The sequence below is a fragment of the Chiloscyllium plagiosum genome, unplaced genomic scaffold (genome assembly GCF_037043375.1).
Source record: "Chiloscyllium plagiosum isolate Xiang-an unplaced genomic scaffold, Cpla_swu_hap1 HiC_scaffold_18, whole genome shotgun sequence".
Classification (NCBI taxonomy): Eukaryota; Metazoa; Chordata; class Chondrichthyes; order Orectolobiformes; family Hemiscylliidae; genus Chiloscyllium; species Chiloscyllium plagiosum.
Window position 1 is genome coordinate 74,900,161 of NW_028270156.1, and position 25,134 is coordinate 74,925,294.

The window sequence follows — 25,134 nt, forward strand, 5'->3', positions numbered from 1 at the left end:
ACATTGATGTGAATGAGCAGTTATTCCAGCAGGATACAAAGGCCAGGGGAAGGTCAGAAAGCTAAACCTTATTCATTTAAATGAATGACGCTGAAAATGGATATTGGAGTGTTCAAGTGGACTTTAAAACTGCAAAGAGTTGAAAATGCGCTCCTGTAGCCAGGGTCCCAGTATAGTGTCCGATCCACTGTCAACCCCCTGGAATTTCTACATCAGTACTTCTCCCAAACCTGGAGGTAATGCACCAGCCACCAGTATCGCTGCTAACCGTAGGTCACAGTGTGCTAGGGTTTCTGAAGAAGTCAGCATTATTTGATGCTTTTCTTTCCCAAAAGAGTTTTGCTGGGTCAATATGCCAGCCTCATTATTGACTCTGTCTGCAAAACTCCCTCAAAGATTTGTCACTCTCTGCCCACGTGGTCTCACAGCACCAAAGGGGACCCAGATGATTTCACCATCATCATGACTTGGGGATTAGCATCTTGTCGGGTAGTTTGTTGGCTGGGAGTTTGACTCTGCCGGGTTGGTGAACACATTGAGCTGTTGCTCCAGGTTGGATTTGAAAGGCCTCCTGCTGGGTTGAAGCAGCCTTCACTTCAGCCATAGGGAGTGCTGCTCTCACCAGCATGTCTCCACTGTCTGCGGTGTCTCCCCTTAGGGGCATCGCTGACTATCTTGTGATGTCTGTAATAATAATCTTCTGGAGTTGTGAAAATCCTGAGGGGCTTGTCTGTTGAAGGAAACCTTAAATATAATTAGGGACTTTAATCCAGCCTCACTCTCACAGTAACAATCCTTCACATCCCAATTTCTACCTTTTCATGTCGCTGGTTGGCAGGGGGGGGACTGAGATTTCTTCAGGGCTCTGTTTGTTCAGCTCGGTGTATATCCCATGTCGTTTGATTGTGGGCTCAAACTCGGACATCCGAAATTGGCCCACAGCTGGAGAGTTCGGGCCTGAGAGAAAATTGGCCAAACTCAACGAAACGGCAGCTATTTGAAATATCCCGCTCCCAAGACACCCTTTATTGACACAGGTCGAGTCCCTGACACTGATCCAGCTCCCTCAGGGTGAGCAGAATCCGTGCCAGTCTTGTTTATATCTGTCATCCAGGAGTCCCACTCAGGGAACTTGTATTCTAAAAGGTCTATCTGGCTGACCTCGTTCCTATCACTACATCCCTCCCCTCTAACTTATGGGAAGTAGGCCCATTCTTTATCCTGCAGCCTCTCCTGGGGTGTTTTTGCACCAGGTTGTGTTCCTCTCACACTGCCTTGGATATTGGTGGCATTTACCAGACCGTAGGCCACATGATGCACCCACAGCATCTCTGCCGAAACTCATCTTCAGGCGGTAACAGTGTCAAGGCTGCGACATATGTTGTGTCCATCTTATCCTCTGAGATGTCTTTGACACTAGGTGGAGGAAGACAGCCCACTAATTCTGACAGCTTTGCCGATGTTTTGAAAGGCCGGTAACATTTTGCCCCTGCCCTGTTTGCAAGGTTGCAGCTTTCATGTGGTCCACATGCTTGTTCAGGGCCACCTCCCCAACCCATACTTTATACCTCACGGGACCTGACTACCCACCCGCCAACCATGGTTCTTACACATGCAGGGCCATTCCTGTGGTTTCAACACCAAACTTCATTCCCTGAAGTAAACTGCCTCTCTCACTTAGAGGGGTCTTGTGTCCGGCATTGGTGTTTGTGCAGCTGTTTCCCCCTCCCCGCCAGGACTAGGAAGATCAGATTTAACCTGGTGCAGAGTCCTCTCCCCATTAGAAACTCCGCTGGGGGCTGTACCTGTAGTTGCATGAGGGTCCTGTAACCAAACAGGAACCAGGACAGTTTGGGATCGAGTGAAGCTGCAGGCTGCTTCCTTAAGCCTGCTTTCAAAGTTTGGACTGTTCTTTCCACAGGTCTTTGGGTAATGGATGGTGTGGAGCTGTCCTTATATCCCGATTTCCATTTGACCTTAGGAACGACTCAAACTCCTTGCTGGTAAATGATGACCCATTGGCAGTGAGCTCTGGGAATCACTGTATTGGAAACGATGCTCACAGTTTTTCCATTGTCGTTTGAGAATGAATTCCCCGAGTCCAGCATGGGAGAGCGGTCCCACAGCAAAGGCCAGAAAGGGGAAGCACTTGTGGAGTGGGGGGAGGAAGGGGAGGGGAAGGAGTCCCAGAGCGGGGGGGAGGAAGGGGAAGGAGGTGGAGTCCCAGAGCGGGGCGGGGGTGTGTGGAAGGAGTCCCTGAGCGAGGGGAGGGGAAGGAGTCCCTGAGTGAGGGGGGAGGAGGGGAGGGGAAGGAGTCCCTGAGCGAGGGGGCAGGGTGGGGGAACAGGGGAAGGAGTCCCTGAGCGAGGGGGCAGGGTGGGGGAACAGGGGAAGGAGTCCCTGAGCGAGGGGGCAGGGTGGGGGAAAGGGGAAGGAGTCCCTGAGCGAGGGGGCAGGGTGGGGGAACAGGGGAAGGAGTCCCTGAGCGAGGGGGCAGGGTGGGGGAACAGGGGAAGGAGTCCCTGAGCGAGGGGGCAGGGTGGGGGAAAGGGGAAGGAGTCCCTGAGCGAGGGGGCAGGGTGGGGGAACAGGGGAAGGAGTCCCTGAGCGAGGGGGCAGGGTGGGGGAACAGGGGAAGGAGTCCCTGAGCGAGGGGGCAGGGTGGGGGAACAGGGGAAGGAGTCCCTGAGCGAGGGGGCAGGGTGGGGGAACAGGGGAAGGAGTCCCTGAGCGAGGGGGCAGGGTGGGGGAAAGGGGAAGGAGTCCCTGAGCGAGGGGGCAGGGTGGGGGAACAGGGGAAGGAGTCCCTGAGCGAGGGGGCAGGTTGGGGGAACAGGGGAAGCAGTCCCGGAGTGAGGGGAGGAGATGAGAAGCAGTCCTAGAGAAACCTTACCTTGGAGCAGCTGCGAGCTGCTGCGAGCCAGTGAGGAGTGACCCGGAGGTTGGGAGAGGAGTGGGGATGGGGTTGTTAGACAGGGGTCTGGTCCAGCTGGTAGCCCCTGCTCTGAGCTGCTGCAATGTAGTGAGTATGTGTAATCTGTTGTTGTGACTACCTTATTAACTCTGTCTTATTTCTGTAAAGTAAGGTAACCAATTGTCTTTTTATTCCTCTTTTAATCTCTAAGATTTGTATCTGGGTACTCGTACCTGAGATGGTGCCATGAGGGTTGACATTGTAAAACCTTTCTCTGTACTCCTGTCCATCTGTACTTCAGTGTATGTGACAATAAAGGGTATTCTCTTCTATTCCATTGTGTGTGCATGTCCAGCCACTTTAAATGGGCACTCCCAATGACATAGAACATAAATACCCAAGTGTGTCTAATGACATGATGGGACACCATCTGGGGCACACCATTGAGCCACCTCCCATTGGCAGATATACCACTGCTGGTACCACCACTGAAAGAATCTGTCATGGTTTTACATTTTCTGGATGCGTTTCCACTCACAGCTAACAATATCAAACTTTGGACACACAGAGACCCAGTTCTGGCAAAACGGGAACAGTCTGTCGTGAGAGGGGAAACCGATGGGGCATCACAACAGAACAGAAACCCTTGTTGAGCCTGGAGGTACCAGGTCACTGTAGGGAACAGCATATTATTCCGGGGCGCAACAGTCATTGCCCTGAGCAAAGTATACAGCCAGACGCTGGCTGAACTCAACCAGGATCATCCGGGAGTGGGGTTTCCAAAATGATGTTTGCCGAGAAATGTCTGGGAGCCAGGATTGGATGCTGACATAGCTGTGTAGGTGGGGCAGTGCCCAGGGTGCCAACATGTACAAAAGGTACTACCAGCAGCTCCTGCAGAGATGTCCTGGAGCTGAGATGACTGACATCCAACAGCTCTGACCATCTTCCTATTTGTCAGGTAATACTCTAACCCCCTAATACCCATTGATTCCAGTTTTGCTCGGGCTCCTTGATGCCACACCCGGGCGAACGCAGCCTTGATCTCAAGGGCTGTCACTCTCACCTCACCCTCTGGGATTCAGTTCTTTTGTCCACGTTTGAGTCAAGGCTGTACTGAGGTCAGGAGCTGAGTGGCCCTGGCGGAACCCAAACCAGGCATCACTGAGCAGGTTATCACTGAGCAGATGCTGTGTGATAGCACTGTTGATGACACCGCACAACACCTCTGGTCAGTCTGTCCTGCCAGTGAGACAGGACATATCCAGGGATGGTGAAAGTGGTGTCTGGGACATTTTCTCTAAGGCATGATTCCGTGAGTATGACTATGTCAGGCTGTTGTTTGACTAGTCTGTGGGACAGCTTTCCCAGGTTTGGCACTAGCCTCCAGACGTTAGTGAAGAGGACTTTGTAAGGTTTACAAAGCTTTTTCTGCCATTGTCTTTTCCTGTCAATGCCAGGTGATCCATCTGGTTTCGTTTCTTTGATACTTTTTTAGTGATTGGTAGAACTGAATGGCTTGCTAGGCCATTTCACGGGGCAATTGAGAGTTAACCACTTTGCTGTGGATCTGGAGTCACATAAAGGCTAGTCCAGGTAAGGATGGCAGATTTCCTTTCCTGACGGACAGTAGTGAACCAGATGGATTTTTCCAACAATCGACACTGATTTCATGGTCATCGGTAGATTCTCAATGTCAGATTTTCTTGTATTGAATCCAATTTCACCACCTACCGTGTGGGATTCGAGCCCAGATTCCCAGAACATTTTCTGGGTCTCTGGATGAACAGTCAAGTGAGAGGACCAGTGGGCCATCACCTCTCCATAAGCGTGTGTGTGGATCACGTCAGACAGGGGGAGACTGTGTCGGAAGGAAGTAGGCAGTAGGTGTGTGGGGAACCTGAACACTCCCAAACCTCTCACGGGCAATCAAACAAGCAATGGGATCCCACAGAGCCTTCCCAATCCATCACAGCCTGGAGCTGACTCCAGCATTGACACAAAATCCTCTGGTGAACGCTAAGCTTTTCCCCTGTGTGTACATTGAGGACGTGGAGTTGGAGGCAGCTCTGGTGAAAGAGAGGGTTGTGACAATAGGGGCCACTGGTGTCTGTGTCTGTCCTCTCTCTCTCTATTTGTCTGTCTCTCTGTCTGTGTGTGTCTCTCTCTGTCTGTCTGTCTGTCTGTGTGTGTGTGTGTCTCTCTCTCTCTCTGTCTGTGTCTCTCTACCTCTCTGTCTGTCTGTGTCTCTCTCTCTCTCTGTCTGTCTCTCTCTCTGTTTGTCTGTCTCTGTGTGTGTATGTGTCTCTCTCTCTGTCTGTCTGTGTGTGTGTCTCTCTCTCTATCTGTGTCTCTCTATCTCTCTCTGTCTGTCTCTCTGTTTGTGTGTGTCTCTCTCTGTCTGTGTCTCTCTATCTCTCTCTGTCTGTCTCTCTGTGTGTGTGTCTGTCTCTCTCTCTGTCTGTCTCTCTCTCTCTCTCTCTGTGTCTGTGTGTCTCTTTCTCTCTGTCTCTCTTTGTTCGTCTGTCTCTCTCTCTCTCCCTGTCTCTCTCTCTCTGTCTCTCTCTCTCTGTCTGTCTGTCTCTCTCTCTCTCTGTGTCTGTGTCTCTCTCTCTTTCTCTCTCTCTGCGTCTGTGTCTCTCTCTCTTTCTGTCTGTCTGTCTCTCTCTGTCTCTCTCTCTCTGTCTGTGTGTCTCTCTCTCTTTCTGTCTGTCTCTCTCTGTCTCTGTCTCTCTCTCTCTCTCTGTCTCTCTGTCTATCTGTGTCTCTCTCTCTCTGTCTCTCTGACGGAAAGCTTTGCCCTGTCAATGTTTTATCTGTGGGGTGTTGTGAGCAGGCTGTGTGATCTCTGCAAAGGGCTGCTGCCTGACAGCTAGCAGGCCGCTGTCCGTGGCAATGTCATGCTGGAGCAGATCAAACACTGGGAGGACTGGCTGGGAGGAAGAATGCATGAACCTTTCACACAGAGAATAGCAGTTTCACATTCACTGCTGGGAACACCAACAACATTGACAGCGCAAATGAACTGGAGCTGTTTCTAAGCACACAATTGCAACAGAGTATTCTCAACAAATCTAGAGAGCGTGCTATTAATCGAGACAATTGATGGATTATTAATAAATATTACTTTGTTATTTCGCGGAGTTTCAGTTCCATAATCGGTGATGGGAAGGAGCTGGAGTTTAATGCAGTGAATGCCTGCTGGATGGGGTTTGAATGGGGGTTGATGGTTCCCTGGCAATAGGAGACAGTCCCATGATCACACTGAGCTTCCGTCACTGTTAGTAACATCTAAACAGAGCTCAGGGCTGAGAATTATACATGTTTTCTGGTTACACAAGCCAGCTGGACTCCCATTTCAAACTGGACTGAATTGGAAAATCCGCTGTCTCGTGTTGGAAAGGCTGAGTTATAAACAGTTTCAGGGACACAGTCACTACATCAATGTACCCGAGGACAATTCGACATGGGCACTGCTGGTTGGTGGTTAGTAACTGAAAGGATTAACTGACAACATGAGAGAAGGTCCACCCAACAGGATATAAAGGGATGTTGCTAGGAGGGGCTAACCTGCATGTCTGGCCTTGACAGAATTGTTACAGCCCAGACAGACTCTATTGGGTGACACAGTTCCTCAGTGGTTAGCACCGCTGCCCCACAGCACCAGGGACCTGGGTTCGGTTCCAGCCTCAGGCAACTGTCTGGGTGGAGTTTGTACATTCTCCCCGTGTGTGGGTTTCCTCTCTCAGTCCAAAGATGGATAGGTTAGGTGAACTGGCCGTGTTAAATTACCGATAGTGTTCAGGATGTATAAGTGCATTAGTCAGGGATAAATGGAGGGGAATGGGTCTGGGGGGGATACTCTTCGGGGAGGTCGGTGTGGAACATGTTGGGCCAAAGGGGCCTGTTTCCACACTCTAGGGATTTAATGATGATGGTAAGCAGCCCATCGTATCCACACTGGCTTGTTCAATGAGCATCATTACCCAGTGTATCTTTCCTGTGTACCCCTGCACAGAATTTTTATCAAAGTAAGTATCCAATGTCCTTCTTGAATGCCTCAATTGAACCTGCTTCCATGAATATTCCAGGCGTTAGCTTGCACGCCCTGACGACTGGCTGGGTGATGCTTGTTTTACACATCAGTTTACACCAGTACCTTCCCGTGTGTGGGATGGTAATATCAGCTTCTCCCTATCCACTACAACCAGCAACCGCATGTTTCCGGAAAGCTCCGTCTGCAGAGGCTGTGAGGCGAGCAGTTCGGAAAAGAAAGAGTTGAGGATCAGTTGGGTTTCAGAGAAATACTGTCTGTGTTTGGGGGGCGGGGGGGATCAGAGTGAACAGATTACAGATTAAAGTTTTCAGCACTGACCCTCCGACAGTGCGGCACTCCCTCAGCACTGACCCTCTGACAGTGCGGTGCTCCCTCAGCACTGACCCTCCGACAGTGCGACACTCCCTCAGCACTGACCCTCCGACAGTGCGACACTCCCTCAGCACTGACCCTCTGACAGTGCGGTGCTCCCTCAGTACTGACCCTCTGACAGTGCGGCACTCCCTCAGCACTGACCCTCTGACAGTGCGGTGCTCCCTCAGCACTGACCCTCCGACAGTGCGACACTCCCTCAGCACTGACCCTCCGACAGTGCGACACTCCCTCAGCACTGACCCTCTGACAGTGCGGTGCTCCCTCAGTACTGACCCTCCGACAGTGCGACACTCCCTCAGCACTGACCCTCCGACAGTGCAACACTCCCTCAGCACTGACCCTCCGACAGTGCGACACTCCCTCAGCACTGACCCTCCGACAGTGCGACACTCCCTCAGCACTGACCCTCCGACAGTGCGACACTCCCTCAGCACTGACCCTCCGACAGTGCAACACTCCCTCAGCACTGACCCTCCGACAGTGCGACACTCCCTCAGCACTGACCCTCCGACAGTGCGACACTCCCTCAGCACTGACCCTCTGACAGTGCGGTGCTCCCTCAGCACTGACCCTCTGACAGTGCGACACTCCTTCAGTATTGACCCTCTGACAGTGCGCACTCCCTCAGCACTGACCCCCCGACAGTGCGACACTCCTTCAGTACTGACCCTCTGCCGGTGCGCACTCCCTCAGCACTGACCCTCTGACAGTGCGGTGCTCCCTCATCACTGACCCTCTGACAGTGCGGCACTCCCTCAGCACTGACCCTCTGACAGTGCGCACTCCCTCAGCACTGACCCTCCAACAGTGCGGTGCTCCCTCAGCACTGACCCTCCGACAGTGCAACACTCCCTCAGCACTGACCCTCTGACAGTGCGGTGCTCCCTCAGCACTGACCCTCCGACAGTGCGACACTCCTTCAGTACTGACCCTCTGACAGTGCGACACTCCTTCAGTACTGACCCTCTGACAGTGCGCACTCCCTCAGCACTGACCCTCCAACAGTGCGGTGCTCCCTCAGCACTGACCCTCCGACAGTGCAACACTCCCTCAGCACTGACCCTCCGACAGTGCGACACTCCTTCAGTACTGACCCTCTGACAGAGCGCACTCCCTCAGCACTGACCCTCCGACAGTGCGACACTCCCTCAGTACTGACCCTCTGACAGTGCGCACTCCCTCAGCACTGACCCTCCAACAGTGCGGCACTCCCTCAGCACTGACCCTCTGACAGTGCGGTGCTCCCTCAGCACTGACCCTCCGACAGTGCGACACTCCCTCAGCACTGACCCTCCGGCAGTGCGACACTCCCTCAGCACTGACCCTCCGACAGTGCAGTGCTCCCTCAGCACTGACCCTCCGACAGTGCGACACTCCCTCATCACTGGCCCTCCGAAAGTGCGGTGCTCCCTCAGCACTGACCCTCCGACAGTGCGGTGCTCCCTCAGCACTGACCCTCCGACAGTGCGGTGCTCCCTCAGCACTGACCCTCTGACAGAGCACACTCCCTCAGCACTGACCCTCTGACAGTGCGGCACTCCCTCAGTACTGACACTCCGACAGTGCGGTGCCCCCTCAGCACTGACCCTCTGACAGTGCGGTGCTCCCTCAGCACTGACCCTCTGAGAGTGCGGTACTCCCTTAGCACTGACTCTCTGACAGTGCGGCACTCCCTCAGCACTGACCATCTGACAGTGCGGCACTCCCTCAGCACTGACCCTCTGACAGTGCGGCACTCCCTCAGCACTGACCCTCTGACAGTGTGGTGCTCCCTCAGCACTGACCTTCTGACAGTGCGGTGCTCCCTCAGCACTGACCCTCTGACAGTGCGGTGCTCCCTTAGCACTGAACCTCTGACAGTGCGCACTCCCTCAGCACTGACCCTCTGACAGTGCGGTGCTCCCTCAGCACTGACCTTCTGACAGTGCGGTGCTCCCTTAGCACTGACCCTCTGACAGTCCGGCACTCCCTCAGCACTGACCCTCTGACTGTGCGGCACTCCCTCAGCACTGACCCTCTGACAGTGCGGTGCTCCCTTAGCACTGACCCTCTTGACAGTGCGGCACTCCCTCAGCACTGACCCTCTGACAGTGCGGCACTCCCTCAGCACTGACCCTCTGACAGTGCGGCACTCCCTCAGCACTGACCCTCTGACAGTGCGGTGCTCCCTCATCACTGACCCTCTGACAGAGCGCACTCCCTCAGAACTGACCCTCTTACAGTGCGGCACTCCCTCAGCACTGACCCTCTGACAGTGCGGTGCTCCCTCAGCACTGACCCTCTGACAGAGCGCACTCCCTCAGCACAGACCCTCCGACAGTGCAGCACTCCCTCAGTGCTGACCCTCCGACAGTGCGGTGCTCCCTCAGCACTGACCCTCTGACAGTGCGACACTCCCTCAGCACTGACCCTCTGACCGTGCGGCACACCCTCAGTACTGACCCTCTGACAGTGCGGCACTCCCTCAGTACTGACCCTCTGACAGTGCGGCACTCCCTCAGCACTGACCCTCTGACAGTGCGGCACTCCCTCAGCACTGACCCTCTGACAGTGCGACACTCCCTCAGCACTGACCCTCTGACAGTGCGGCACACCCTCAGTACTGACCCTCTGACAGTGCGGCACTCCCTCAGTACTGACCCTCTGACAGTGCGGCACTCCCTCAGCACTGACCCTCTGACAGTGCGGCACTCCCTCAGCACTGACCCTCCGACAGTACGGCACTCCCTCAGCACTGACCCTCCGACAGTGCGGCACTCCCTCAGCGGTGACCCTCCGACAGTGCGGCACTCCCTCAGTACTGACCCTCTGACAGTGCGGCACTCCCTCAGCACTGACCCTCTGACAGTACGGCACTCCCTCAGCACTGACCCTCCGACAGTGCGGCACTCCCTCAGCGGTGACCCTCCGACAGTGCGGCACTCCCTCAGTCCTGACCCTCTGACAGTGCGGCACTCCCTCAGTACTGACCCTCTGACAGTGCGGCACTCCCTCAGTACTGACCCTCCGACAGTGCGGCACTCCCTCAGTACTGAACCTCTGACAGAGTGGCACTCCCTCAGCACTGACCCTCTGACAGAGCGGCACTCCCTCAGTACTAACCCTCTGACAGTGCAGCACTCCCTCAGCACTGACCCTCTGACAGTGCGGCACTCCCTCAGTACTGACCCTCCGACAGTGCGGCACTCCCTCAGTACTGACCCTCTGACAGTGCGGCACTCCCTCAGTACTGACCATCTGACAGTGCGGCACTCCTTCAGTACTGAACCTCTGACAGAGTGGCACTCCCTCAGTACGGACCCTCCGACAGTGCGGCACTCCCTCAGTACTGACACTCTAACGGTACGGCACTCCCTCAGTACTGACCCTCTGACAGTGCGGCACTCCCTCAGTACTGAGCCTCTGACAGTGCGGCACTCCCTCAGTACTGACCCTGTGACAGTGCGGCACTCCCTCAGTACTGAGCCTCTGACAGTGCGGCACTCCCTCAGCACTGACCTTTTGACAAAGCGCACTCCCTCAGTACTGACCCTCTGACAGAGCGCTCTCCCTCAGCACTGACCCTATGACAGTGCATCACTCCCTCAGCACTGTTCCTCTGGCAGAGCGCACTCCCTCAGCACTGACCCTCTGACAGTGCGGCACTCCCTCAGCACTGACCCTCTGACAGTGCGGTGCCCCCTCAGCACTGACACTCTGACAGTGCGGCCCTCCCTCAGTACTGACACTCCGACAGTGCGGCACTCCCTCAGTACTGACCCTCTGACAGTGCGGCACTCCCTCAGTACTGACCCTCTGACAGTGCGGCTCTCCCTCAGTACTGACACTCCGACAGTGCGGCACTCCCTCAGTACTGACCCTCTGACAGTGCGGTGCTCCCTCAGTACTGACCCTCTGACAGTGCGGCACTCCCTCAGTACTGACCCTCCGACAGTGCGGCACTCCCTCAGTACTGACCTTCCGACAGTGCAGTGCTCCCTCAGCACTGACCCTCCGACAGTGCGGCACTCCCTCAGCACAGACCCTCCGACAGTGCGGCACTCCCTCAGTACTGACCCTCCGACAATGCAGTGCTCCCTCAGCACTGACCCTCCGACAGTGCGGCACTTCCTCAGCACCTACGCTCTGACAGTGCGGTGCTCCCTCAGCACTGACCCTCTGACAGTGCGGTGCTCCCTCAGCACTGACCCTCTGACAGTGCGGTGCTCCCTCAGCACTGACCCTCTGACAGTGCGCACTCCCTCAGCACTGACTCTCTGACAGTGCGGTGCTCCCTCAGCACTGAACTTCTGACAGTGCGTTGCTCCCTTAGCACTGACCCTCTGACAGTCCGGCACTCCGTCAGCACTGACCCTCTGACTGTGCGGAACTCCCTCAGCACTGACCCTCTGACAGTGCGGTGCTCCCTTAGCACTGACCATCTTGACAGTGCGGCACTCCCTCAGCACTGACCCTCTGACAGTGCGGCACTCCCTCAGCACTGACCCTCTGACAGTGCGGTGCTCCCTCAACACTGACCCTCTGACAGAGCGCACTCCCTCAGAACTGACCCTCTTACAGTGCGGCACTCCCTCAGCACTGACCCTCTGACAGAGCGCACTCACTCAGCACAGACCCTCTGACAGTGCAGCACTCCCTCAGTGCTGACCCTCCGACAGTGCGGTGCTCCCTCAGCACTGACCCTCTGACAGTGCGGTGCTCCCTCAGCACTGACCCTCTGACAGTGCGGCACACCCTCAGTACTGACCCTCTGACAGTGCGGCACTCCCTCAGTACTGACTCTCTGACAGTGCGGCACTCCCTCAGCACTGACCCTCGGACAGTGCGACACTCCCTCAGCACTGACCCTCTGACAGTGCGGCACACCCTCAGTACTGACCCTCTGACAGTGCGGCACTCCCTCAGTACTGACCCTCTGACAGTGCGGCACTCCCTCAGCACTGACCCTCTGACAGTGCGGCACTCCCTCAGCACTGACCCTCCGACAGTACGGCACTCCCTCAGCACTGACCCTCCGACAGTGCGGCACTCCCTCAGCGGTGACCCTCCGACAGTGCGGCACTCCCTTAGCACTGACCGTCTGACAGTGCGGCACTCCCTCAGCACTGACCCTCTGACAGTGCAGCACTCCCTCAGCACTGACCCTCTGACAGTGCGGCACTCCCTCAGTACTGACCCTCTGACAGTGCACCACTCCCTCAGCACTGACCCTCCGACAGTGCGGCACTCCCTCAGCACTGACCCTCTGACAGTGCGGCACTCCCTCAGTACTGACCCTCCGACAGAGCGCACTCCCTCAGCACTGACCCTCCGACAGTGCGGCACTCCCTCAGTACTGACACTCTAACGGTGCGGCACTCCCTCAGTACTGACCCTGTGACAGTGCGGCACTCCCTCAGTACTGACCCTCTGACAGAGCGCACTCCCTCAGCACTGACCCTCTGACAATGCGGTGCTCCCTCAGTACTGACCCTCTGACAGAGCGCACTCCCTCAGCACTGACCCTCCGACAGAGCGCTCTCCCTCAGCACTGACCCTATGACAGTGCATCACTCCCTCAGCACTGTTCCTCTGACAGAGCGCACTCCCTCAGCACTGACCCTCTGACAGTGCGGCACTCCCTCAGCACTGACCCTCTTACAGTGCGGTGCCCCCTCAGCACTGACACTCTGACAGTGCGGCCCTCCCTCAGTACTGACACTCCGACAGTGCGGCACTCCCTCAGTACTGACCCTCTGACAGTGCGGCACTCCCTCAGTACTGACCCTCTGACAGTGTGGCACTCCCTCAGTACTGACACTCCGACAGTGCGGCACTCCCTATGTACTGACCCTCTGACAGTGTGGTGCTCCCTCAGTACTGACCCTCTGACAGTGCGGCACTCCCTCAGTACTGACCCTCCGACAGTGCGGCACTCCCTCAGTACTGACCTTCCGACAGTGCAGTGCTCCCTCAGCACTGACCCTCCGACAGTGCGGCACTCCCTCAGCACTGACCCTCCGACAGTGCGGCACTCCCTCAGCACTGACCCTCCGACAGTGCAGTGCTCCCTCAGTACTGACCCTCCGACAATGCAGTGCTCCCTCAGCACTGACCCTCCGACAGTGCGGCACTCCCTCAGCACTGACCCTCCGACAGTGCGGCACTCCCTCAGCACTGGCCCTCTGACAGTGCGGCACTCCCTCAGCACTGACCCTCTGACAGAGCGCACTCCCTCAGCACTGACCCTCTGACTGTGCGGCACTCCCTCAGCACTGACCCTCTGACAGTGCGGTGCTCCCTTAGCACTGACCCTCTTGACAGTGCGGCACTCCCTCAGCACTGACCCTCTGACAGTGCGGCACTCCCTCAGCACTGACCCTCTGACAGTGCGGCACTCCCTCAGCACTGACCCTCTGACAGTGCGGTGCTCCCTCATCACTGACCCTCTGACAGAGCGCACTCCCTCAGAACTGACCCTCTTACAGTGCGGCACTCCCTCAGCACTGACCCTCTGACAGTGCGGTGCTCCCTCAGCACTGACCCTCTGACAGAGCGCACTCCCTCAGCACAGACCCTCCGACAGTGCAGCACTCCCTCAGTGCTGACCCTCCGACAGTGCGGTGCTCCCTCAGCACTGACCCTCTGACAGTGCGACACTCCCTCAGCACTGACCCTCTGACCGTGCGGCACACCCTCAGTACTGACCCTCTGACAGTGCGGCACTCCCTCAGTACTGACCCTCTGACAGTGCGGCACTCCCTCAGCACTGACCCTCTGACAGTGCGGCACTCCCTCAGCACTGACCCTCTGACAGTGCGACACTCCCTCAGCACTGACCCTCTGACAGTGCGGCACACCCTCAGTACTGACCCTCTGACAGTGCGGCACTCCCTCAGTACTGACCCTCTGACAGTGCGGCACTCCCTCAGCACTGACCCTCTGACAGTGCGGCACTCCCTCAGCACTGACCCTCCGACAGTACGGCACTCCCTCAGCACTGACCCTCCGACAGTGCGGCACTCCCTCAGCGGTGACCCTCCGACAGTACGGCACTCCCTCAGCACTGACCCTCCGACAGTGCGGCACTCCCTCAGCGGTGACCCTCCGACAGTGCGGCACTCCCTCAGTACTGACCCTCTGACAGTGCGGCACTCCCTCAGCACTGACCCTCTGACAGTACGGCACTCCCTCAGCACTGACCCTCCGACAGTGCGGCACTCCCTCAGCGGTGACCCTCCGACAGTGCGGCACTCCCTCAGTACTGACCCTCTGACAGTGCGGCACTCCCTCAGTACTGACCCTCTGACAGTGCGGCACTCCCTCAGTACTGACCCTCCGACAGTGCGGCACTCCCTCAGTACTGAACCTCTGACAGAGTGGCACTCCCTCAGCACTGACCCTCTGACAGAGCGGCACTCCCTCAGTACTAACCCTCTGACAGTGCAGCACTCCCTCAGCACTGACCCTCTGACAGTGCGGCACTCCCTCAGTACTGACCCTCCGACAGTGCGGCACTCCCTCAGTACTGACCCTCTGACAGTGCGGCACTCCCTCAGTACTGACCATCTGACAGTGCGGCACTCCTTCAGTACTGAACCTCTGACAGAGTGGCACTCCCTCAGTACGGACCCTCCGATAGTGCGGCACTCCCTCAGTACTGACACTCTAACGGTACGGCACTCCCTCAGTACTGACCCTCTGACAGTGCGGCACTCCCTCAGTACTGAGCCTCTGACAGTGCGGCACTCCCTCAGTACTGACCCTGTGACAGTGCGGCACTCCCTCAGTACTGAGCCTCTGACAGTGCGGCACTCCCTCAGCACTGACCCTTTGACAAAGCGCACTCCCTCAGTACTGACCCTCTGACAGAGCGCTCTCCCTCAGCACTGACCCTATGACAGTGCATCACTCCCTCAGCACTGTTCCTCTGGCAGAGCGCACTCCCTCAGCACTGACCCTCTGACAGTGCGGCACTCCCTCAGCACTGACCCTCTGACAGTGCGGTGCCCCCTCAGCACTGACACTCTGACAGTGCGGCACTCCCTCAGTACTGACACTCCGACAGTGCGGCACTCCCTCAGTACTGACCCTCTGACAGTGCGGCACTCCCTCAGTACTGACCCTCTGACAGTGCGGCTCTCCCTCAGTACTGACACTCCGACAGTGCGGCACTCCCTCAGTACTGACCCTCTGACAGTGCGGTGCTCCCTCAGTACTGACCCTCTGACAGTGCGGCACTCCCTCAGTACTGACCCTCCGACAGTGCGGCACTCCCTCAGTACTGACCTTCCGACAGTGCAGTGCTCCCTCAGCACTGACCCTCCGACAGTGCGGCACTCCCTCAGCACAGACCCTCCGACAGTGCGGCACTCCCTCAGTACTGACCCTCCGACAATGCAGTGCTCCCTCAGCACTGACCCTCCGACAGTGCGGCACTCCCTCAGCACCTACCCTCTGACAGTGCGGTGCTCCCTCAGCACTGACCCTCTGACAGTGCGGTGCTCCCTCAGCACTGACCCTCTGACAGTGCGGTGCTCCCTCAGCACTGACCCTCTGACAGTGCGCACTCCCTCAGCACTGACTCTCTGACAGTGCGGTGCTCCCTCAGCACTGAACTTCTGACAGTGCGGTGCTCCCTTAGCACTGACCCTCTGACAGTCCGGCACTCCCTCAGCACTGACCCTCTGACTGTGCGGCACTCCCTCAGCACTGACCCTCTGACAGTGCGGTGCTCCCTTAGCACTGACCCTCTTGACAGTGCGGCACTCCCTCAGCACTGACCCTCTGACAGTGCGGCACTCCCTCAGCACTGACCCTCTGACAGTGCGGTGCTCCCTCAACACTGACCCTCTGACAGAGCGCACTCCCTCAGAACTGACCCTCTTACAGTGCGGCACTCCCTCAGCACTGACCCTCTGACAGAGCGCACTCACTCAGCACAGACCCGCCGACAGTGCAGCACTCCCTCAGTGCTGACCCTCCGACAGTGCGGTGCTCCCTCAGCACTGACCCTCTGACAGTGCGGTGCTCCCTCAGCACTGACCCTCTGACAGTGCGGCACACCCTCAGTACTGACCCTCTGACAGTGCGGCACTCCCTCAGTACTGACTCTCTGACAGTGCGGCACTCCCTCAGCACTGACCCTCTGACAGTGCGGCACTCCCTCAGCACTGACCCTCGGACAGTGCGACACTCCCTCAGCACTGACCCTCTGACAGTGCGGCACACCCTCAGTACTGACCCTCTGACAGTGCGGCACTCCCTCAGTACTGACCCTCTGACAGTGCGGCACTCCCTCAGCACTGACCCTCTGACAGTGCGGCACTCCCTCAGCACTGACCCTCCGACAGTACGGCACTCCCTCAGCACTGACCCTCCGACAGTGCGGCACTCCCTCAGCGTTGACCCTCCGACAGTGCGGCACTCCCTTAGCACTGACCGTCTGACAGTGCGGCACTCCCTCAGCACTGACCCTCTGACAGTGCAGCACTCCCTCAGCACTGACCCTCTGACAGTGCGGCACTCCCTCAGTACTGACCCTCTGACAGTGCACCACTCCCTCAGCACTGACCCTCCGACAGTGCGGCACTCCCTCAGCACTGACCCTCTGACAGTGCGGCACTCCCTCAGTACTGACCCTCCGACAGTGCGGCACTCCCTCAGTACTGACACTCTAACGGTGCGGCACTCCCTCAGTACTGACCCTGTGACAGTGCGGCACTCCCTCAGTACTGACCCTCTGACAGAGCGCACTCCCTCAGCACTGACCCTCTGACAATGCGGTGCTCCCTCAGTACTGACCCTCTGACAGAGCGCACTCCCTCAGCACTGACCCTCCGACAGAGCGCTCTCCCTCAGCACTGACCCTATGACAGTGCATCACTCCCTCAGCACTGTTCCTCTGACAGAGCGCACTCCCTCAGCACTGACCCTCTGACAGTGCGGCACTCCCTCAGCACTGACCCTCTGACAGTGCGGTGCCCCCTCAGCACTGACACTCTGACAGTGCGGCCCTCCCTCAGTACTGACACTCCGACAGTGCGGCACTCCCTCAGTACTGACCCTCTGACAGTGCGGCACTCCCTCAGTACTGACCCTCTGACAGTGTGGCACTCCCTCAGTACTGACACTCCGACAGTGCGGCACTCCCTATGTACTGACCCTCTGACAGTGTGGTGCTCCCTCAGTACTGACCCTCTGACAGTGCGGCACTCCCTCAGTACTGACCCTCCGACAGTGCGGCACTCCCTCAGTACTGACCTTCCGACAGTGCAGTGCTCCCTCAGCACTGACCCTCCGACAGTGCGGCACTCCCTCAGCACTGACCCTCCGACAGTGCGGCACTCCCTCAGCACTGACCCTCCGACAGTGCAGTGCTCCCTCAGTACTGACCCTCCGACAATGCAGTGCTCCCTCAGCACTGACCCTCCGACAGTGCGGCACTCCCTCAGCACTGACCCTCCGACAGTGCGGCACTCCCTCAGCACTGGCCCTCTGACAGTGCGGCACTCCCTCAGCACTGACCCTCTGACAGAGCGCACTCCCTCAGCACTGACCCTCTGACAGAGCGCACTCCCTCAGCACTGACCCTCAGAAAGTGCGGCACTTCCTCAGCACTGAACCTCTGACAGTGCGGCACTCCCTCGGCACTGACCCTCAGACAGCGCAGCACTCCCTCAGCACTGACCTTCCGACAGTGCGGCACTCCCTCAGCACTGACCCTCTGACAGTGCGGCACTCCCTCAGCACTGACCCTCTGACAGTGCGGCACTCCCTCAGCACTGACCCTCTGACAGTGCAGCACTCCCTCAGCAATGTCCCTCTGACAGTGCGGCACTCCCTCAGCACTGACCCTCTGACAAAGCGCACTCCCTCAGCACTGACCCTCAGACAGTGCGGCACTCCCTCAGCACTGACCGTCAGACAGTGCGGTGCTCCCTTAGCACTGACCCTCTGACAGTGCGGCACTTCCTCAGCACTGACCCTCTGGCAGTGCGGCACTCCCTCATCACTGACCCTCTGACAGAGCGCACTCCCTCAGAACTGACCCTCTTACAGTGCGGCACTCCCTCAGCACTGACCCTCTGACAGAGCGCACTCCCTCAGCACAGAACCTCCGACAGTGCAGCACTCCCTCAGTGCTGACCCTCCGACAGTGCGGTGCTCCCTCAGCACTGACCCTCTGACAGAGCGGTGCTCCCTCAGCACTGACCCTCTGACAGTGCGGCACACCCTCAGTACTGACCCTCTGACAGTGCGGCACTCCCTCAGTACTGACTCTCTGACAGTGCGGCACTCCCTCAGCACTGACCCTCTGACAGTGCGGCACTCCCTCAGCTCTGACCCATCGGACAGTGCGACACTCCCTCAGCACTGACCCTCTGACAGTGCGGCACACCCTCAGTACTGACCCTCTGACAGTGCGGCACTCCCTCAGTACTGACCCTCTGACAGTGCGGCACTCCCTCAGCACTGACCCTCTGACAGTGCGGCACTCCCTCAGCACTGACCCTCCGACAGTACGGCACTCCCTCAGCACAGACCCTCCGACAGTGCGGCACTCCCTCAGCGGTGACCCTCCGACAGTGCGGCACTCCCTTAGCACTGACCGTCTGACAGTGCGGCACTCCCTCAGCACTGACCCTCTGACAGTGCAGCACTCCCTCAGCACTGACCCTCTGACAGTGCGGCACTCCCTCAGTACTGACCCTCTGACAGTGCACCACTCCCTCAGCACTGACCCTCCGACAGTGCGGCACTCCCTCAGCACTGACCCTCTGACAGTGCGGCACTCCCTCAGTACTGACCCTCCGACAGAGCGCACTCCCTCAGCACTGACCCTCCGACAGTGCGGCACTCCCTCAGTACTGACACTCTCACGGTGCGGCACTCCCTCAGTACTGACCCTGTGACAGTGCGGCACTCCCTCAGTACTGACACTCTGACAGAGCGCACTCCCTCAGCACTGACCCTCTGACAGTGCGGTGCTCCCTCAGTACTGACACTCTAACGGTGCGGCACTCCCTCAGTACTGACCCTGTGACAGTGCGGCACTCCCTCAGTACTGACCCTCTGACAGAGCGCACTCCCTCAGTACTGACCCTCTGACAGAGCGCACTCCCTCAGTACTGACCCTCTGACAGAGCGCACTCCCTCAGCACTGACCCTCCGACAGTGCGGCACTCCCTCAGTACTGACCCTGTGACAGTGCGGCACTCCCTCAGTACTGACCCTCTGACAGAGCGCACTCCCTCAGCACTGACCCTCTGACAGTGCGGTGCTCCCTCAGTACTGACCCTCTGACAGAGCGCACTCCCTCAGCACTGACCCTCTGACAGAGCGCACTCCCTCAGCACTGACACTTTGACAAAGCGCACTCCCTCAGCACTGACCCTCCGACAGAGCGCTCTCCCTCAGCACTGACCCTATGACAGTGCATCACTCCCTCAGCACTGTTCCTCTGACAGAGCGCACTCCCTCAGCACTGACCCTCTGACAGTGCGGCACTCCCTCAGCACTGACCCTCTGACAGTGCGGTGCCCCCTCAGCACTGACACTCTGACAGTGCGGCCCTCCCTCAGTACTGACACTCCGACAGTGCGGCACTCCCTCAGTACTGACCCTCTGACAGTGCGGCACTCCCTCAGTACTGACCCTCTGACAGTGCGGCACTCCCTCAGTACTGACCCTCTGACAGTGCGGCACTCCCTCAGGACTGACACTCCGACAGTGCGGCACTCCCTATGTACTGACCCTCTGACAGTGCGGTGCTCCCTCAGTACTGACCCTCTGACAGTGCGGCACTCCCTCAGTACTGACCCTCCGACAGTGCGGCACTCCCTCAGTACTGACCTTCCGACAGTGCAGTGCTCCCTCAGCACTGACCCTCCGACAGTGCGGCACTCCCTCAGCACTGACCCTCCGACAGTGCGGCACCCCCTCAGCACTGACTCTCCGACAGTGCAGTGCTCCCTCAGTACTGACCCTCCGACAATGCAGTGCTCCCTCAGCACTGACCCTCCGACAGTGCGGCACTCCCTCAGCACTGACCCTCTGACAGTGCGGCACTCCCTCAGCACTGACCCTCTGACAGTGCGGCACTTCCTCAGCACTGACCCTCTGGCAGTGCGGCACTCCCTCATCACTGACCCTCTGACAGAGCGCACTCCCTCAGAACTGACCCTCTTACAGTGCAGCACTCCCTCAGCACTGACCCTCTGACAGAGCGCACTCCCTCAGCACAGACCCTCCGACAGTGCAGCACTCCCTCAGTGCTGACCCTCCGACAGTGCGGTGCTCCCTCAGCACTGACCCTCTGACAGTGCGGCACACCCTCAGTACTGACCCTCTGACAGTGCGGCACTCCCTCAGTACTGACTCTCTGACAGTGCGGCACTCCCTCAGCACTGACCCTCTGACAGTGCGGCACTCCCTCAGCTCTGACCCATCGGACAGTGCGACACTCCCTCAGCACTGACCCTCTGACAGTGCGGCACACCCTCAGTACTGACCCTCTGACAGTGCGGCACTCCCTATGTTCTGACCCTCTGACAGTGCGGCACTCCCTCAGCACTGACCCTCTGACAGTGCGGCACTCCCTCAGCACTGACCCTCCGACAGTACGGCACTCCCTCAGCACAGACCCTCCGACAGTGCGGCACTCCCTCAGCACTGACCCTCTGACAGTGCGGCACTCCCTCAGTACTGACCCTCCGACAGAGCGCACTCCCTCAGCACTGACCCTCCGACAGTGCGGCACTCCCTCAGTACTGACACTCTAACGGTGCGGCACTCCCTCAGTACTGACCCTGTGACAGTGCGGCACTCCCTCAGTACTGACCCTCTGACAGAGCGCACTCCCTCAGCACTGACCCTCTGACAATGCGGTGCTCCCTCAGTACTGACCCTCTGACAGAGCGCACTCCCTCAGCACTGACCCTCCGACAGAGCGCTCTCCCTCAGCACTGACCCTATGACAGTGCATCACTCCCTCAGCACTGTTCCTCTGACAGAGCGCACTCCCTCAGCACTGACCCTCTGACAGTGCGGCACTCCCTCAGCACTGACCCTCTGACAGTGCGGTGCCCCCTCAGCACTGACACTCTGACAGTGCGGCCCTCCCTCAGTACTGACACTCCGACAGTGCGGCACTCCCTCAGTACTGACCCTCTGACAGTGCGGCACTCCCTCAGTACTGACCCTCTGACAGTGTGGCACTCCCTCAGTACTGACACTCCGACAGTGCGGCACTCCCTATGTACTGACCCTCTGACAGTGTGGTGCTCCCTCAGCACTGACCCTCTGACAGTGCAGCACTCCCTCAGCACTGACCCTCTGACAGTGCGGCACTCCCTCAGTACTGACCCTCTGACAGTGCACCACTCCCTCAGCACTGACCCACCGACAGTGCGGCACTCCCTCAGCACTGACCCTCTGACAGTGCGGCACTCCCTCAGTACTGACCCTCCGACAGAGCGCACTCCCTCAGCACTGACCCTCCGACAGTGCGGCACTCCCTCAGTACTGACACTCTAACGGTGCGGCACTCCCTCAGTACTGACCCTGTGACAGTGCGGCACTCCCTCAGTACTGACCCTCTGACAGAGCGCACTCCCTCAGCACTGACCCTCTGACAATGCGGTGCTCCCTCAGTACTGACCCTCTGACAGAGCGCACTCCCTCAGCACTGACCCTCCGACAGAGCGCTCTCCCTCAGCACTGACCCTATGACAGTGCATCACTCCCTCAGCACTGTTCCTCTGACAGAGCGCACTCCCTCAGCACTGACCCTCTGACAGTGCGGCACTCCCTCAGCACTGACCCTCTGACAGTGCGGTGCCCCCTCAGCACTGACACTCTGACAGTGCGGCCCTCCCTCAGTACTGACACTCCGACAGTGCGGCACTCCCTCAGTACTGACCCTCTGACAGTGCGGCACTCCCTCAGTACTGACCCTCTGACAGTGTGGCACTCCCTCAGTACTGACACTCCGACAGTGCGGCACTCCCTATGTACTGACCCTCTGACAGTGTGGTGCTCCCTCAGTACTGACCCTCTGACAGTGCGGCACTCCCTCAGTACTGACCCTCCGACAGTGCGGCACTCCCTCAGTACTGACCTTCCGACAGTGCAGTGCTCCCTCAGCACTGACCCTCCGACAGTGCGGCACTCCCTCAGCACTGACCCTCCGACAGTGCGGCACTCCCTCAGCACTGACCCTCCGACAGTGCAGTGCTCCCTCAGTACTGACCCTCCGACAATGCAGTGCTCCCTCAGCACTGACCCTCCGACAGTGCGGCACTCCCTCAGCACTGACCCTCCGACAGTGCGGCACTCCCTCAGCACTGGCCCTCTGACAGTGCGGCACTCCCTCAGCACTGACCCTCTGACAGAGCGCACTCCCTCAGCACTGACCCTCTGACAGAGCGCACTCCCTCAGCACTGACCCTCAGAAAGTGCGGCACTTCCTCAGCACTGAACCTCTGACAGTGCGGCACTCCCTCAGCACTGACCCTCAGACAGCGCAGCACTCCCTCAGCACTGACCTTCCGACAGTGCGGCACTCCCTCAGCACTGACCCTCTGACAGTGCGGCACTCCCTCAGCACTGACCCTCTGACAGTGCGGCACTCCCTCAGCACTGACCCTCTGACAGTGCAGCACTCCCTCAGCAATGTCCCTCTGACAGTGCGGCACTCCCTCAGCACTGACCCTCTGACAAAGCGCACTCCCTCAGCACTGACCCTCAGACAGTGCGGCACTCCCTCAGCACTGACCGTCAGACAGTGCGGTGCTCCCTTAGCACTGACCCTCTGACAGTGCGGCACTTCCTCAGCACTGACCCTCTGGCAGTGCGGCACTCCCTCATCACTGACCCTCTGACAGAGCGCACTCCCTCAGAACTGACCCTCTTACAGTGCGGCACTCCCTCAGCACTGACCCTCTGACAGAGCGCACTCCCTCAGCACAGACCCTCCGACAGTGCAGCACTCCCTCAGTGCTGACCCTCCGACAGTGCGGTGCTCCCTCAGCACTGACCCTCTGACAGAGCGGTGCGCCCTCAGCACTGACCCTCTGACAGTGCGGCACACCCTCAGTACTGACCCTCTGACAGTGCGGCACTCCCTCAGTACTGACTCTCTGACAGTGCGGCACTCCCTCAGCACTGACCCTCTGACAGTGCGGCACTCCCTCAGCTCTGACCCATCGGACAGTGCGACACTCCCTCAGCACTGACCCTCTGACAGTGCGGCACACCCTCAGTACTGACCCTCTGACAGTGCGGCAATCCCTCAGTACTGACCCTCTGACAGTGCGGCACTCCCTCAGCACTGACCCTCTGACAGTGCGGCACTCCCTCAGCACTGACCCTCCGACAGTACGGCACTCCCTCAGCACAGACCCTCCGACAGTGCGGCACTCCCTCAGCGGTGACCCTCCGACAGTGCGGCACTCCCTTAGCACTGACCGTCTGACAGTGCGGCACTCCCTCAGCACTGACCCTCTGACAGTGCAGCACTCCCTCAGCACTGACCCTCTGACAGTGCGGCACTCCCTCAGTACTGACCCTCTGACAGTGCACCACTCCCTCAGCACTGACCCTCCGACAGTGCGGCACTCCCTCAGCACTGACCCTCTGACAGTGCGGCACTCCCTCAGTACTGACCCTCCGACAGAGCGCACTCCCTCAGCACTGACCCTCCGACAGTGCGGCACTCCCTCAGTACTGACACTCTCACGGTGCGGCACTCCCTCAGTACTGACCCTGTGACAGTGCGGCACTCCCTCAGTACTGACACTCTGACAGAGCGCACTCCCTCAGCACTGACCCTCTGACAGTGCGGTGCTCCCTCAGTACTGACACTCTAACGGTGCGGCACTCCCTCAGTACTGACCCTGTGACAGTGCGGCACTCCCTCAGTACTGACCCTCTGACAGAGCGCACTCCCTCAGTACTGACCCTCTGACAGAGCGCACTCCCTCAGTACTGACCCTCTGACAGAGCGCACTCCCTCAGCACTGACCCTCCGACAGTGCGGCACTCCCTCAGTACTGACCCTGTGACAGTGCGGCACTCCCTCAGTACTGACCCTCTGACAGAGCGCACTCCCTCAGCACTGACCCTCTGACAGTGCGGTGCTCCCTCAGTACTGACCCTCTGACAGAGCGCACTCCCTCAGCACTGACCCTCTGACAGAGCGCACTCCCTCAGCACTGACCCTTTGACAAAGCGCACTCCCTCAGCACTGACCCTCCGACAGAGCGCTCTCCCTCAGCACTGACCCTATGACAGTGCATCACTCCCTCAGCACTGTTCCTCTGACAGAGCGCACTCCCTCAGCACTGACCCTCTGACAGTGCGGCACTCCCTCAGCACTGACCCTCTGACAGTGCGGTGCCCCCTCAGCACTGACACTCTGACAGTGCGGCCCTCCCTCAGTACTGACACTCCGACAGTGCGGCACTCCCTCAGTACTGACCCTCTGACAGTGCGGCACTCCCTCAGTACTGACCCTCTGACAGTGCGGCACTCCCTCAGTACTGACCCTCTGACAGTGCGGCACTCCCTCAGTACTGACCCTCCGACAGTGCGGCACTCCCTCAGTACTGACCTTCCGACAGTGCAGTGCTCCCTCAGCACTGACCCTCCGACAGTGCGGCACTCCCTCAGCACTGACCCTCTGACAGTGCGGTGCCCCCTCAGCACTGACACTCTGACAGTGCGGCCCTCCCTCAGTACTGACACTCCGACAGTGCGGCACTCCCTCAGTACTGACACTCCGACAGTGCGGCACTCCCTCAGCACT

The 25,134-nt window shown here is 58.7% G+C and overlaps 1 protein-coding gene across 5 annotated transcripts in view; it reads left to right on the forward strand.

The window, feature by feature from the left end:
• The window catches only part of LOC122546628 (complement C1q tumor necrosis factor-related protein 4-like), a 124,265-nt gene that overhangs the window by 78,672 nt on the left and 20,459 nt on the right, over positions 1 to 25,134 (forward strand). The window contains exon 1 of one of the 5 annotated variants that reach the window (XM_087996800.1): positions 6,324 to 6,393. The exons of 3 other annotated variants lie outside the window; for them this stretch is intronic. The gene's annotated coding sequence lies outside the window, so the exon portion shown is untranslated. Of the gene's footprint in view, positions 1 to 6,323; positions 6,401 to 25,134 lie in introns of those variants that run through there. One more of the 5 variants, XM_087996798.1, reaches the window with a different exon arrangement.